The 17,674-nt window shown below is 41.0% G+C and overlaps 2 long non-coding RNA genes across 2 annotated transcripts; both read left to right on the top strand.

The window, feature by feature from the left end:
- Nucleotides 1–1,296: 1,296 nt before the first annotated feature.
- On the top strand, nt 1,297–4,139 carry LOC144538578 (uncharacterized). The gene is made up of 5 exons (XR_013504366.1): nt 1,297–1,344; nt 2,681–2,786; nt 3,071–3,137; nt 3,688–3,797; nt 4,064–4,139. It is a non-coding gene; the product is annotated as an uncharacterized LOC144538578 (long non-coding RNA).
- An 11,555-nt stretch (nt 4,140–15,694) lies between these two features.
- Nucleotides 15,695–17,072, top strand: LOC144538585 (uncharacterized). Its single transcript, XR_013504372.1, has 3 exons — nt 15,695–15,822; nt 16,384–16,454; nt 16,924–17,072. It is a non-coding gene; the product is annotated as an uncharacterized LOC144538585 (long non-coding RNA).
- The last annotated feature ends 602 nt before the right edge of the window (nt 17,073–17,674 follow it).

Genomic DNA, 17,674 nt, shown 5'->3' with positions numbered 1-17,674 from the left:
ATTAATTATACTACAGCTCTTTTCAAGATTAACTTGCTTATCAATCAGTATCATGGCAGTGTGTAGGGGGCACACTGCCTACATGAGATCAAGCAACATAAAGTACACAAAAAGTACGCAGCAGCTCCAGTGATGAAACAGCACACCAAAACAAAAGAAGACATTGAGGTAAAACATTATGAATAGGACTGCTAAGTGCACAAATGTTGACAGGTAATTGCATGAGTAAATCATCAATACGATGGATTATAGTGTACATGAAGATTAATGTGTGGAACAGAGTTTTTGCAATATAATTTGTATGTTGAAGAATTTATGTATATTATAATGTATACAGTTTCCTGTTTTTGTTGCCATTACTAACATATGTGTCCTTTAGTATAGCCACAGAAAGTGTAGTCACCACACCATGCTTACCAAGAAGCATCATGGCGGCGTGCAGACAGGAAAAAAACAAATCTCAAGCTAAGTGTTCATTTTTTCTCTTCCTTTTATTTTGTTATAAAATAACATTTGCACTACTTTGACAATTTCTCATACAATTTGTCATCACCACATACCCCCAAAAAATGTCATGAATGTAGATATAAGTGAAGAATTAGCACTAATACAGCTGCTTATGTTCTGATTTTTTTCAGACACAGCACAGCTGTTAAACGAAGATGAAGACCACAGTGAACACCACATTGCCGCTGACATTAGCTCCAGTGAAGAAGCAGCACACCAAAACAAGTAGACACTGAGGTAAAGGCTATGAATAATATGACTAGTAAAGACTACTGTTGCATCCAGTGTGTCTTAGCCAGTGTCATATTTAGTCATGTGCTGTGTGTACGGACATACTTGCAGTATATATTATGCATTCTAGTACACATAATAATGAATGTGGTTAAATAAAGGAAGGTGTGCGGTGCAGTTTACATGTTTGCGAGTTGAGAGAGTGTACAATGTACTTAATACAATTTCCTGTTTTTGCTCTCATTACTAATGTGCATTTCCTTCTGTACAGCTGCAGAAAGACTTCAGCCACCACACCATGCTTACCAAGAAGCATCATGGCAGTGTACAGATGGAAAAACATTGTCTAATGATAAGTGTTGCATTTTTTCACTTCATTATATTTTATTGTAAACTAATGTTTTTGCTATTTTGACAATTACCCATACAATACATTGTCACCACATACCAAGGGAAACATTTCACTAATGTCGGTATAAAAGAAGGACTGGGACTAATTCAGCTGCTGATGTTCTCTGACTATTTTCAGACGCAGGACAGCTGATACAGATGAGGAAGCAGTGAGCAAGCAGAGGAAGCAGTGCACCAAAACATGAAGACATTGAAGTAAAGGATATGAATTTCACTGGTAAATTCTAGTGTCGCAGTATATTTTGTCATGTGGGGTTTCTGTATCTATGTAAGTGCAAACAAGTTTACGTTGATGTGCATGCTTACATCTTCTTTAGTATGAACTATACTCTGCATGATGGTGACTATGTGGCTAAATAAGTGAGTCTGCAGTGTATTTTGTGTTAAAATATGTTATCACCACATGCCCAGAGAAACATTTCACTAATAAAGATGTCAAAGGATTAGGACTAATGTAGCTACTGATGTACTCTGATTTTTTTCAGACAGCTGTTAAAGCAAGGTGAACACCACATTGAACACCATGACGACGACGGCAGCAGCTCCAGTGAGGAAACAACGCGCCAAAGTAAGCAAACATTAAGATAAAGGTTATGAAAAATAGGACAGCTACACTTGTTGTCATTACTAATGTGCATTTCCTTCTGTATAGCCATGGATATGTGCAGATGGGAAAACATCTAATGCTAAATGTTGCAGTTTTTCTCTTTAGTATGGTGCAAAATAATGTTTTCGCTATTTCTGCAATTTCCCATAAAATATGTTATCACCACATAGACAGGGAAACATTTCACCAATGTCAATATAAAAGGACTACAACTAATGGAGCTACTGATGTTCACTGATTATGTTCAGACACAGGACGGTGGATACAGATAAAGGAAGAGGACAACAATGGTGAAGACCACACAGAGGACAGCAGCAGCTCCAGTGAAGAAGCAGTGCACCAAAACATGCACACATTGAGGTAAAGGTTATGAATTTCGCTGGTAAAGCCTAGTGTCGCAATATATTTTGTCATATGGGGTTTTTGTATCTATTTAAGTACAAACAAGTTTACATTGATGTGTATGCTTATATCTTCTTTATAATGAACTGTACTATGCATGATGGTGACTGTGTGGGTAAATAAGTGAGTCTGCAGTGTATTTTGTGTTACAAGATGTTATAACACCACACAGGACAGCGGCAGCTCCAGTGAGGAAGCAAAGGAAGCACCCCACCAAAACATGAAGACATTCAGGTAAACGCTATGACTTTTACTGATAAAGCCTAGTGTCCCAATATAGTATGTCACTTGGGGTGTCTTTATTCAACTGCACACAGGTTTACATTGATGTACATGCTTATATCTTCATTATTATGGATTGTAGTGTGCATGATGGTGAGTGTGTGGGTAAAGAAGTGAGTATGCAGTGTGTTTCATGTGTTAAAATATGTTACCGCCACATGCCCAGAAAAACATTTCACTAATGACAATGTAAAAGTGTTCGGACTAATGAAGCTACTGATCTGCTCTAATTTTTTTCAGACACAGCACAGCTGTTAAAGGACAGCAAAGACCACAGTGAACACCACAATGGCAACAGCTCCACTGAGGAAACAGCATACCCAAACAAGCAAACATTGCGATAAAGGTTATGAAAAATAGCACTGCTAAACCCTTACGTAGATGTTTTTGTCACCATTACTAATGTACATTTCCTCCTGGAAAGAAATACCAATGTGCAGATGGGAAGACAATGTCTAATGCTAACTTTTGCTATTTTTCTCTTTACTATGTTGTACAACCAATCATGTTTTCACCATTTCCACAATTTCCCATAAACTATGTTATCACAACATAAACAACAAACAAACTAATTTTTAGATAAAACAACTAGGACTAATGGAACTACTGATGTTCTCTGATTATTTTCAGGCGCGGTACAGTGGATACAGATAAAGCCCAGTGAGGAAGCAGCACACCAAAACAAGAACACATTGAGGTAAAGATTCAACATGTCACTGGTCATGGGAAAATGATCTTACATACACCTCTTCAAAAATTCAGCTACACATAAAGTGACGCATGCCCAGAACGACAATCATTGGCCTGCTTCATATTTCCTCCTACCTGTATCCACTGGCTGAGAGACAATCTGTGGAGTGATGCAAATATATACATCTGTAAAACACTTCATCCCCAAATTAGAAAGACTACCACATGTAACTATATTCATAGTGAGAAATATTCCACAACTCAAGCTTTACACAATGTAAACACTATGACATTTCCCGTTATTACTTCCAACAAAGAACGCAGCTGCCATCTACTATTTCAATGGTGTACTGTACAATCACCAACACAGAACCATAAAAGCTTAGACTGCTCACAGTACATTTTGTGATATGTGGTCTCCTCATCTAAGTGCACACAGTTTTACATTGATACGCATGCTTACATTTTCATTATTATACATTGTACAATGCATGATGGTGCCTATGAGGGTTCTGTGATAGAACTGACTCTGCAGTGTGTTATCTCATTATTTTCAGGCACAGGACAGCTGATACAGATAAACTAAAAGATGACAACAGTAAAGACCACACAGAGAACAGCAGCAGCTCCACTGACAAGCAGCATACAAAAACAACAACACATTGAGGTAAAGGTTATAAAAGTCACTGGTAAAGCCTAGTGTTACAATTTCTTGTTTCATATGGGGTGTCTCTATCTATTGAAGTGCACACAGGTTTACATTAATGTCCAAGCTTGTATCTTCATTATTATGAATTGTATTGTACATGATGGTGACTGTGTGGGTAAATTCATGAAAGATTTCTACTATGTATTTCTATTTTTTCAGTGTGTACAAGGTAGTGTAGAACTTTCTGTATTCTAGTTACTAACACATATTTCCTTTCATTTCAGAAGAACACATTCAACACCAGACCACTGTAACACAGATGTACTTCATTACATCAGACATCCTCCCCACTGAAATCACTTCAACCTTTTGTTTTTATTCTGTGTATATTGCATTTTATTATTACTAGTAAATAAGAAAATACTCTGACCACGTCATGATCCACCTGATTCCTGTCTCTCCATCCACCCTGAAGCACTGTGCTGATCAGCTGTCTCCGGTGTTCACAGACATTTTCAACACCTCACTGGAGACATGCCACATACCAGCCTGCTTCAAGACCTCCACCATCATCCCCGTCCCCAAAAAAACAAGGACCACAGGACTTCACAACTACAGACCCCTCGCCCTGATGTCTGTGGTGATGAAGTCATTTGAGCGCCTTGTGCTGTCACTCCTCAAACACATCACTGACCCACTCCTGGACCCCCTGCAGTTCACCTACAGAGCCAACAGGTCTGTAGACGATGCAGTAAACATGGCCCTCCACTTCATCCTCCAGCACCTGTACACCTCAGGAACCTACGCCAGGATCCTGTTTGTGGACTTCAGCTCTGGCTTTAACACGATCATCCCGGCTCTGCTACAGCACAAGCTCTCCCAGCTGAGTGTGCCTGACTCCACCTGCAGTTGGATCACAGACTTCCTGTCGGACAAGAAGCATCACGTGAAGCTGGGAAAACACGTCTCTGACTCCCGGACCATCAGCACCGGTTCCTCTCAAGGCTGCTTTCTTTCCCCTCTACTCTTCTCCCTGTACACCAAGAGCTGCACCTCCAGTCATCAGTCTGTCAAGCTCTTGAAGTTCGCGGATGACACCACCCTCATTGGGCTCAACTATGGTGGGGATGAGTCAGCCTACAGGCGGGAGATCGATCGCCTGGTGTCCTGGTGCGGACTGAACAACCTAGAGCTCAACGCTGTAAAGACAGTGGAGATGGTTGTGGACTTCAGGAAGAACCCGGCCTCACTCACCCCCATCACCCTGAGAGACTCCCCAGTCGACACTGTGGAGTCCATCCGCTTCCTGCGCACCATCATCACCCAGCTGAACATCAGCTCCCTCACCAAAAAAGCACAACAGAGAATGTACTTCCTACGGATGCTAAGGAAGTTCAACCTGCCAAAGACGATGATGGCGCACTTCTACACCTCCATCGTTGAGTCCATCCTCACGTCCTCCATCACCATCTGGTACGCTGCTGCTGCTGCCAAGGACAAGGGCAGACTGCAGCGTATCATTTGCTCCGCTGAGAAGGTGATTGGCTGCGATCTGCCTTCTCTCCAGGATCTGTACGCCTCCAGGACCCTGAGGCTAGCAGGAAAGACTGTGGCTGCCCCCTCCCACCCTAAACACAAACTTTTTGAAAAACTCCCCTCTGGCAGGAGGCTGCGGTCCATCAAGACCAAAACCTCACGCCACGAGAGCAGTTTCTTCCCATCTGCAGCTGGCCTCATCAACAAGGCCCGGGACCCCCACTGACACAAACCCTTACCCCCTCCCCCACATAGACACTACACGCTACAGTAACATACAGTCTCCACATCTGACTCAATGCGTTACATTTATGCATTCTGTACAGTGAACATTCCTCTGGTCAATATTTTGCACATTCCTGCACTAACTGTACAGCTTTTCCATTTCACTTCAATAGCAGATATATTGCAAATTTTCTATGATATTTTTTCATATTCTGTATTGTCAATATCTCTTTTTGTTTTTTGTATTTATCTTCTTGACTTTGACTTACAGTTCTTGTTGTGTTTTTTACTTATACTTTCTATTTCTCCATATTTATTGTATGCACCTACATACCAAGGCAAATTCCTTGTATTGTGAACTTTACTTGCCAATAAACCTGATTCTGATTCTGATTCTGATATATAGGCCTTATGGTTGATGGGCTATGCCTGAGTCATTTTGGATATGTTATTTTGGCCGTTGTATTCCTAGGACTAGGTCATGGGCTTAAGACACAAACAATAAACTTGAGCCAACAACACTTGCCTAATCATGAATACACATCTCAAAAACCTTATGATGGACACAACACATTTAAATAAATATTCACAGCAAATATGACAAATTACCTTGTTTGTTACTTTTTCCACTTTTACACTAAATCCATAACTACGTACCTGACTATATTCTATTTTCACTGTATACACTATGTTATTATTAAATGTCTTTGAAATACAAAATAATTGCTCACATATAGTGCCATGTCAAACTTAACCATATGATGCTACTTTCTGTTGAAGAAAACATTTTCAAACTACCACTCAAAGTATATGAAGTATTGACTTTGCTAAAACATAAACTGTATATTATCCAACTTTGAACTACATGGAAATTCATACATCTTACCATATTACATACAGTAATCACGTCTTTCAGTCACATACATGGCCATGAATATATTTGTAGGTAAGCAAGCTTCACCTACTTTCTGTTCAACCCTGTAAGACACAGGGAGCTACTTCAATGACAACACAATTGGTCTCATATTCATGTTTTAGCACACTCATCATGATCCCACCAAAACTGTCCTAAATATACTTGAGCTCATGTATGCTCCTACCATAAATCCCGTACAAGACTACATTGCAGTATTACTGCATTGCTTACTCTGCACCTAACTGGTTGAGGCCAACTTTGTAGATATCTTTGACATGGTAGTGTTGCATGTAGCATGTATTTACAGTGGTACAACCCCATTTAAGCTACCTGATGAATCACTAAAGTTTCAAACCTACAAGACTACTACATCTCTATAGCCTACTCCATTAGACCTGCTGGTCATTGTGCTTTTTTCAGATATAGGCAGGAGTTAAAGTGGGCCGGAACGATCCGGAACGGCGTTCCGGCACCTTCGATTAATAAGTAAATAAATCTGATTGGCAGTTTCATACATAATAATGTCAAGCGAGTTCACAGGGCTGCCAACTCTCACGCATTGACCGTGAGACTCACGCAATAGACATTTTTCACACGCTCTCACGCCACAAGTCCATTTTTCTCACGCGGTGAAAAACAAATTCATAACTGATGACGTCGCGGCGTGAAAAGAGACGCTGACAGCGCACGGACAGACGAGACAGAGCAGCACCGTGCAGCAGAGAGTTATTCAGACCATCTGAATAGCGAGAAATATACACAAATCTATTATATTGTAATTTATTCCCATGCATGGTGCTCAGAGTAATCTCAGTCAGCGGCACTTCTGCGTCTCTCCCTCTCCTCTCGCGCCTTGCTCACGCAGGCAGGATTGAGAGTGAGTTGCTATGGTTACGGGACGCTCTGTGTCTGTCGCTCTGAAACTTTCTCGCGATTCCCAATAATAGGTTTTTAGGTTAGTATGCCTATGCAAAATCATGAATGTAAGCAGCTCAATGCTGAAATCTAGTAATATAACATAATTTTACATTTTTGGTTAACATTATACAGGGTTGCTGTTTCTTGACTTAATCGAAGAGGTTAGGTGGTGTAGAAATGCAGGAAATTTGTTTTAAATTACTATTTTTTTCTGACCCCCCCAACAATTATGTATCTCCCCCCCCACCCCCCCACCCCCACCTGCCAAATCCCACTTTAACCCCTGGATATAGGTAGCCCATGAAGTGAATAGGACCGAAAACTGTATCAATTCCATGCATAACCCATAATTAATAATAATACAATTTCACAAGTTTCAACATTTTCGTATTTTTTATTAAACTTTAACACATATTACAAAACAAACTTCAAACTTCAACAAACAATATACAACATACAATACTACATACAATACACTACATCTCCCCTTCTCCCTCCACATCGAGGACTCACAGAGTGTCCGTGGGGGACATGGCAACGGCGGTGGGGACGGCAGCGACGGCGGGAGAGATGCCTGAAACGACAGCGGCAGCGGCGGCGGCGGCGGGAGAGATGGGGCACACGACAGCGGCGGCGGGAGAGATGGGGCACACGACAGCGGCGGCGGGAGAGATGGGGCACACGACAGCGGCGGCGGGAGAGATGGAGGACACAACAGCGGCGGCGGCGGCGGCGGGAGGGCCAATCACAGCGGGCACATCATCTGAAAGAGAGAAAAAACATTGTCCAGACTGCCCTCTGTTATAGACCTACAATCAAACATTTACCACTGACCACTCAACATTAACAAATACATTTCACCCACCATTCTCCACACAGGCTGCCGACTCCAGCCACTCCACTTTGCCCTTCATCTCCTCGACTTCCCTCTCCAACTCCTTCACTCTCTTTTGGAGAAATTCTGCTCGCTGCATGCCAGCACACCGCTGTCGCTCCACCCTGCCTCCACCACCACGCTGCCAGCAGCAACCACTCGCCTGGCCAACTCCATTCTGCTGACCATCTTATCTCCACAAGCATACTGTAAAAAGAAAGACATTTTGACAAAGCGTTCGTGATGACGCTAATCACATTATATCTATATGATGCACACATTTAAATAATGTATTATTCTGAAATCTAGACTTCTACTTACAGTTAGCAGCTCAAATTTTTCCCGCACCATTTCAACTTCTAATGACCCAGCTCTTGGGATCTTCGTCGGCGATGGCATCTCGTTGTGCGACATACTGCTCAGTGATCTTGAAGTATCTCATCAATCCTACATTTGCACGCACCTTTATAGTCGCTCATGCGCACGTGACGTTGCTTTCTATCTGGCGCCGGTGGTCATTTCAAACTTGTAGCGTAGTAGACCGTTGGAATAGGCTATAACCTCACAATAACAGATTTATAAATGTGCGGCTCAATGAGGCAAAGTGTACTATTACTTTTCTAATAGATCGTATTATTTTTTTCAGGTATTCACAATTACATTTCATTATTTCACACAACACACAGACAGTGATGGCACCGGGTTGTGGGGGTGGGGGGATTGTTAGTATTTTGTGTGTCAGTCAATAACAAACTGAAATGAATTAATAGCGGCCAGTAGCCTAATAGAAAAAGGACACAGACTAGAACCACGCTACTCTCCTCCTGTACTCTCTCTCTCTCACACACACACACACACACACACAAAACGGCGTTGACAGCGCTATGAGAAAGACGTCCGCTTGCCTCTGCGAGGAGACAACGATGACGTCAGCAGAACGGTCCAATGAGCGGGGGAGCGGAGTATTTGAAAACTCGTCCGCTCTCGCTCCATATACGCTGGCCGCCGAGAAATCAAGCCCGCCCGTCGGAGACGAGAGGCGGGGGGCCGACCTCTCGTTCGAGCCGGGCGGGCGGCTGATTCCCCGTGCTTCACGAAGAATCTGCCGTCTGGAGCTCATCCGCCGGCCGCAATGGTTGAGACGCCGCTCAACGTGTGTGACTCACAAGGAGTGTTCTATTACTTTTCCACAAGATCTATTATACGGTTTTTCAGATATTCACGATTAGGCACATGCCATTCCTTCAACCAACACACACACACACACAAAACGGCGTTGCCAACGCTGTGACACAAACACTGGCCTCACACACGTCCGCTTGCCTCTGAGGCGACGCATCGATGACGTCAGCAGAACGGTCCAATGAGCGGGGGAGCGGAGTATTTTGAAAACTCGTCCGCTCTCGCTCCGTATACGCTGGCCGGCGTCTAGGAGAAATCGACCCCGCCGTCGGAGACGAGAGGCGGGGGGCCGACCTCTCGTTCGAGCCGGGCGGGCGGCTGATTCCCCGTGCTTCACGAAGAATCTGCCGTCTGGAGCTCATCCGCCGGCCGCAATGGTTGAGACGCCGCTCAAAGTGTGTGGCTCATAAGGAGTGTTCTATTACGTTCTCACGACATCCATTATACGGTTTTTCAGATTAGGCAAATGCAATTCTTTGCCCCAACACACACACACACACACACACACACACACACACACACACTCTAGACCATGTTGACTCGGTCCCTTTCTAGATTCAACTAGCCTACTTTTGTCCAATCGCGTGCGGGGAATCACACAGTTTGTTTTTTTTTACAATGATTGTACGACCATACCACAGCGTTTTACAAGCTCTCCCCCTGCAATGCTATGTTCAATGCAACCTCATCTTCACATGCCGTTGCACCTGTTAAAACTTGCAGTGCATCATTTGCAGTTGGTGTGGGGCTACGACAGACGATACAACATACTAAGCTTTTATCCTCCACAAACTGCCTTAAATCTGTATGGTGACAGTAAACCAAACATGGGAAGCTAGCAGATGTAACTTTTGTGTACAATATTTTGCATTTCTTTGCTTTAGGGAATGCAAGACCCAGCTGCCAATTTCTGGCTTGATATTGATATTTTCCCATTTTAACATTACTTTCGGTTACTACACCTTACTAGGCTACAACAACTGATCCCTTAAAGAAAATACATAACCACTTTAATGAATAGTAGGCTATGCTGTCTGTGCCAGCACTGTTGTTGCTGTTCCTCTGAGCAAATATTGTGCAGTTATGTGCGTTTCTCCACTGCATGCGCGTATAGTCTTTAGCCTACATATGGAAGCTTTATTTCCAGCTCTCTCGCGCGGATAAATGACAGCTGGAACAACAGAACCAGCCACCTCAACCCCAGCATTCTTTCTTGACGGCACAGGGAGACGGGGGGAGAGTGTAAAAAGTGGCATGATGAATCAATGCTCAAGCTCATTCATGTCAGTGCTTCGACACAGCCAGCAGATGGCGACAGAGACCATGAGTTCCCCACATGGGCTTTCTGTCAGCCTCGGCTGCCGTCTTTGTGATGCGTTTAAGGTCCTTGGAAAGCTGGGAATCTATAGTTTCATTCAATACCAAACATATTGTTGTGAGCTCTATGATTGTGATGCGTTTACGGTCCTTGGAAAGCTGGGAATCTGTGATTTCGATTGCAATGCTGCACGGCTTAGCAAAACTAGTAAACGCCAAGTCTAAGGGCAGGGGCATTGCAAGGGCGGCAAGCACACTTTAAATTTTCTTTAGAAAATTTAGCCTTTTCTAGTTATTATTGTGTGATTGCTGCCCCAGCAATCACAGGTATAATATTCTCGCTCTTTATTATTATTATTATTATTATTATTCCGTACGTTTTTTGCCGAGTTTCAACTCCTTCATACTTTCACCTAGAGACTCCGTTCAAACTTTAAAATGTTCAGCTTCTTCAGGAATGGTGTGCTATTATTTTTCTCAGTGATTTGACTTTTACTTTTTAAGATATTCTACTTTTTTCTACTTTTTTTTATAATGGGAGTCTATGGGCGGAATGTTCAAACCATGCCCTCTTTGAACTTTAACTACTCTTTCATACTTTAAGCTAGAAACTTCATTCCAACTTTAAACGGGTCACCACTTTTAGTACTTTATCACTTTAATTCAGCTTTTTGACAACTTTTGTACTTTTTGAGTAATCGCAGTTTACGTTTTATACTTTTTTTAACCTTTATAATGGCAGCCTATGGAGCTACGCTAGAGTGCGTGATGTCATAATTCACTCTAGCAGACTTTACTTTACTAACTACTACTACTACTTTTTACTAAATTCACACATTTTTAAACTGTGACAGTTCATACAACTTTAATACTACATACACATATTATACATCAAACCCTTCAGCTACTTCTGCTCTCACTCACAATGTCAATATATAAGCGATGCGATGTATAGTTTTTGCGATATTAACTTTTGTTTGACACTAGTGTTCCACTCTTTTTCTGTTTCTGTTGCTCTCTTACACATGCAGCTCTTGTGCTTATTTCACTCTTCTCCATTTCAACATGTCTTTTACATATTTTCATACCTTTTTTACTTCTTAGTATTATTACATTTTAGTACATTTCTAACATTATTACTTGTCACTTTCTTACTTTCTCTTTTTTTCTACTGAATATATACCTACTCTTCATACTATTCATACTTCTTGTACCTTCCAGCTTTTCACATAAGCCTTCCTACTCTTCCTACCAACTGCACATTTTTATACCTTTTTTACTTATTAGTATTATTACATTTTAGTACATTTCTAACATTACTTGTCACTGCCTTCTTACTCTTCATACTACTAGTACCTTCCAGCTTTTCACATAGGCCTTCCTACTCTTCCTATCAACTGCATATTTTTATACCTTTTTACTTCTTAGTACTGTTACATTTTAGTACATTTCTAACATTACTTGTCACTTTCATATTTTCTGTTTTTTTCGACTGAATACTTGAGTAATCGCAGTTTACGTTTTATACTTTTTTTAACCTTTATAATGGCAGCCTATGGAGCTACGCTAGAGTGCGTGATGTCACAATTCACTCTAGCAGACTTTACAGGCTGTACTTTTTACTAAATTCACACATATTTAAACTGTGACAGTTCATACAACTTTAATACTACATACACATATTATACATCAAACCCTTCAGCTACTTCTGCTCTCACTCACAATGTCAATATATAAGCAATGCGATTTATAGTTTTTGAGATATTAACGTTTGTTTGACACTAGTGTTCCACTCTTTTTCACAGTAGTTGCTGCTGCACTGCTGCTCTCTTACACATGCAGCTCTTCTGCGTATTTCACTCTTCTCCATTTCAACATGTCTTTTACATATTTTCATACCTTTTTTACTTCTTAGTATTATTACATTTTAGTACATTTCTAACATTATTACTTGTCACTGCCTTCCTACTCTTCATACTACTAGTACCTTCCAGCTTTTCACATAAGCCTACTAACAGATAGTTTGTTAGCCTTCATAGTCTTCCTACCAACTACATATTTTCATACCTGTTTACTTCTTAGTATTTTTACATTTTAGTACTTTTCTAACATTATTACTTGTCACTTTCTTACTTTCTGTTTTTTTCTACTGAATATATACCTACTCTTCATACTATTCATACTTCTTGTACCTTTCAGCTTTTATATATAAGCCTTCCTACTTTTCCTACTGTTCATACTACTAGTACCTTCCAGCTTTTCACATAAGCCTTCCTACTAACAGATAGTTTGTTAGCCTTCGTAGTCTTCCTACCAACTACATATTTTTATACCTTTTTACTTCTTAGTACTGTTACATTTTAGTACATTTCTAACATTACTTGTCACTTTCATATTTTCTGTTTTTTTCCACTGAATATATACCTACTTTTCATACCTGCTATTCATACTCCTTGTACCTTTCAGATTTTACAAAATACTACTATCTCCTTCCACATTTTACACATAAGCCTTCCAACATATTTTCTTACTTTTGTACTTGTTACTATTATGAAATTTTAGTACATTTCTAACATTATTACTTATCACTTTGACACTCATTACAGCTCCTTCACAGAAGTGTTTTAAACTGCCACATTTCTCACAGTTTTAACATTACATACACATATTATACTTTGCTTCAGCCGTTTCAGTTTGAACAGACGATCCACAGTCATGTTCAAAAACACGCGCACACACACACACACACACACACACACACACACACACACATACATCTGCTGGTACGTACACATCCACCCGCATGCACACACACACACACACACACACACACACACACATACACACACAGACAGAAATATGTGACATAGATACAGCCATAGGATAAGAAAGAGGGAAAGAGGAGAGTGATAGACCAGTCACAGACAGCCAACAGAAAGGGTGAGCTGTACCCACACTAAACTGCACCAGTGCCACAATTTGCACTCTCAGCAATCACACGCATTTTCTCCAGAAAATGCACCTTTCTAGTTATTATTATTTTTCTGCCAAAAAAAGTTTGGCACGCTACTCCTCCTACAGTTTTTACAGTACATACACATGTGAGACATCAAAACGTGCGGCTCATTGAGGAATCGTGTGCTATTACTTGTCTAAGAGATGCATCATAAGGTTTTTGAGATATTAAGGATTAAATGCCATTTTAGACGCAATACACACTCATTGTAAAATGATGAGAACCATAGGGACTCAATTATAGGATCACAGAGCCAGACATTTAAGTTTCGTTTTGTCCGCCATCTTGTTTCTCCGCACAGTAGCTGAAGCTAACTGAAGCTAAGGTAGAATCAGATCAGTATGGATGTATTTGGACTTTTATTCTGTATATTAAAAGTCTACTGCAGAGTTTTTTACCGGCTGGCTTGGTGCATTTGTGACAGAGGGGCCGTTTACCGGCTGGATTGATGCATTTGAGACAGATGGAATCGCGCTGCGGAGATCGGCAGGTACGTTAGCACGCAGTAGCTGAAGCTAAGTAGCAAGCAACAGTAGCATGAGCTTACTAGGCTATACAAATGAAATGGTCGAGCTCATTCATGTCAGTGCTTCGACACAGCCAGCAGATGGCGACAGAGACCATGAGTTCCCCACATAGGCTGGCTTAATGCAGTTTAGTACATTGTAAAAGGATGAGAACCTGAGAACCGTGTGGACTCAATCACAGGATCACAGAGCCAGAAATTGAAGTTTGGTTTTGGCTCCCACCCAGTAGCTGAAGCTAAGGTAGAATCAGATCAGTATGGATGTATTTGGACTTTTATTCTGTATATTAAACCGGCTGGCTTGATGAATTTGGGACAGACGGGCCGATTACCGGCTGGATTGATGCATTTGGGACAGAAGGAATCGCGCTGCGGAGATCGCAAGGTATGTTAGCACGCAGTAGCTAAGCTAACTGGAGCTAAGCTACACACACACGCTTAACGGAGCTTCTCACGCGCTCAGTTTTTAAGCTAGAGCGGAGCTTTTTTCATGAACGGAAAGTAGACATCCAGACGAATACGTAGGTACCAGCCATGTTATACTAGCTCGCTGGGAAGCGGGCGCAAGATAGCTCCAAAGTCGGCGAGGTTTAGCTCTAGAATTGTGATGCGTTTTAGGTCCTTGGAAAGCTGGGAATCTGTACATTCGTTCGATACCAAACATGTTGTTGTGGCGTGATGAGAAAAGTATCCCAGTGCCTTTGAACGCAACTGGCTCTGTTTACTGAGTCTAGTCTGTCAAATTCAAAAGGGGCCAGTGTTACAATTACCTAGGTATCTGGTTAGATGAAAAATTGTCTTTTAAACCCATGTCAATGAACTGACTAAGAAAGTAAAATTTAAACTGGGTTTCTTTTTTTAGAAATAAGCAGTGCCTTAACATGAGTAGTAGGATGCAGATTGTATAAGCAACACTTTTTATCAGTGCTTGATTAGGGTGCTGCTGGGTGATGCATTTTATAGGGATTGCTCTTGTTTTTCTTAGTAGACTTTCTTATTTTGTCTGCATGTGGATGGTAGCTAAGCTAACAGTAGCTAAGCTAACTGAAGTTAAGCTACACACGCTTAACGGAGCTTCTCACGCGCTCAGTTTTTAAGCTAGAGCGGAGCTTTTTTTATTATCGGAAACTAGACATCCAGACGAATACGTAGGTACCAGCCATGTTATGCTAGCTCGCTGGGAAGCGGGCGCAAGATAGCTCCAAAGTCGGCGAGATTTAGCTCTAGAATTGTGATGCGTTTTAGGTCCTTGGAAAGCTGGGAATCTGTAGTTCCGTTCGATACCAAACATGTTGTTGTGGCGTGATGAGAAAAGTATCCCAGTGCCTTTGAACGCAACTGGCTCTGTTTACTGAGTCTAGTCAGAGCCATATAGAGAGAGAGTTGCGTCATCTCCGTTCTCTCCAATGGACCATTTTTTTACAGCAATGGCGGATCGCGGAGCCTCTCAATAGTTCCCGGAAGTTAGCGGCTAACACTAGCAGCGCAGTAGAGTTGCAGCGGAATGGACCGTTTGTGATGTACTTTGAAAGGGTAAGATGTTTAAAGAATCAGATTGTATATTATCAGCACATCTGTATCAAATTAACATGTGCATTAAAGCATGTTAGTGGATTATCCCCCTCTAAATTAGTAGATTTAGGGAACGTTAACAGATAACAGATTAGGCTAGGATACTGAATAAAGTTAGCAACACATAACGTTAACCACGAACAGCCTATTAATTATAAATTCCGTTCTCTTAATGCCATTTCATCCAACGTTGTGGAATTAGAGAAAAATACTTCTAAACGTGATTTTTTGCGGGGTGGGGGGAGTTAAATATTAGTTAAATATAACATTGGGGCATGTGTTTGTAGAGTGGTGGGTGGAGGTGGTGAAATGAGGATATCCATTTTGGAGTAAGAGCTAATAATAAAGTTAACGTTACACAATAATAAGGAAGAGAGCTATGTTTGTGATACATCGCTATTGATATGGATTTAGAGTGCATATTTGAGACTTCAAAACAGTAAACAAAAACGTAACTTATGGGTTGAGTGTTTTTAGGCTTTGTGATTCTGTTGACTATTACCTGTCTATATTATGTTGCAGCTCAGCTGATTTTGGATTGATGGCAAAGGGAGAGGGAAGTTGGAGGACCTAAGTGAGATTGAAAACACAAGGTAAGTTTAAAATAGGCCAGCAATTTTGAAAAATGAATCATACTAGGCTAAATGGGGAATCATACTAAATACTAAAAGTATTATACTACAGTATTATATAAGTAATCATACTAAACATGTATTCTATTACTGTATTATATAAGTAATCTTATCTTGTTAGTGTATATTAGTAACCTGCTGTAGGAGCACTGGACATGTATACTCTCATTACATATATAAAAGACAACCAAGAACATGAGACAACTTTATATAAATTAATATCACATCAGTAACTGATGCCACTTGTCATACTTTGTTAAACATCAGCAGCAAAAGCTGTTGATGATCACAACTAATGAAGTTCCATAACTTAAGTTGAGGAACAAAGACCACACCTCATCTCCCAAGGCAATTTCCCATCCAAGCCTATATAGGTGTGTCTAACCCTTTCTCCTCTGTCTTTTTCTCCCTCTCTCACTCTCTCTTTCAGCACAAGAACCACAGGGGGATTCAATGGAGCCTGAAGACTCCCTGCAATGAGACAGCACCCTCACCCTGCACCCTGAGTCTCAACTCCCTGGGTTTTACAAGCCTTTCCCTGTTCCTTATTTTTAATAAACCAAACATTAAGCTTCCCAATGGTATGGTCTTTGTTTGTGAAAAAGTGCAAATGAAGTGTTTGAATATTATTACCTCGCATATTTTTTTGTTGTTGTGATCTTTAGTGATAGTAAGATTGCTCCTGCTGACTTGAGCCAACCATTTTTTTCTCCTCTCCGTGTCAGTGGGGAAACCGTACACTTATTTGTGGTTTCCCTAACATTTGGAAATAAGTGTTTATTATCAAGGATGGTAACCAGTCAGTAACTGTGTCCACTTGGACACAAGACACTTTTTTAATAGTTTTATATTGTTTATCTTCATAGTTTTTATAGTGTATTATATTGATCTATATTGCCTTCATCTTTTCTGCACCATTTTTATTCTTATTTACCTTATTATTTTACTGTATTATATACCTTATTTCCTGTCATTGTACTGTACACCACTGCTGTGACACCCGAATTTCCCCTAGGGGATCAATAAAGTGCAATCTTATCTTATCTTATCTTAGCTGCTGCTAACCATATATCATTTTATCATCCCCAGCTCCACCCCAGCATCCACCTGTAGGCTCTGATTCTAGGTCTCCCCCGGATTGTCCCTCCCTGGCTGCTCTCTTTGGCTAGCTAGGTGCACGC

The sequence above is a fragment of the Centroberyx gerrardi genome, chromosome 4, assembly GCF_048128805.1.
Source record: "Centroberyx gerrardi isolate f3 chromosome 4, fCenGer3.hap1.cur.20231027, whole genome shotgun sequence".
Taxonomy (NCBI): domain Eukaryota; kingdom Metazoa; phylum Chordata; class Actinopteri; order Beryciformes; family Berycidae; genus Centroberyx; species Centroberyx gerrardi.
The sequence above is the reverse complement of the archived record's forward strand: the minus strand, read 5'-3'. Positions and strand labels throughout refer to the sequence as shown.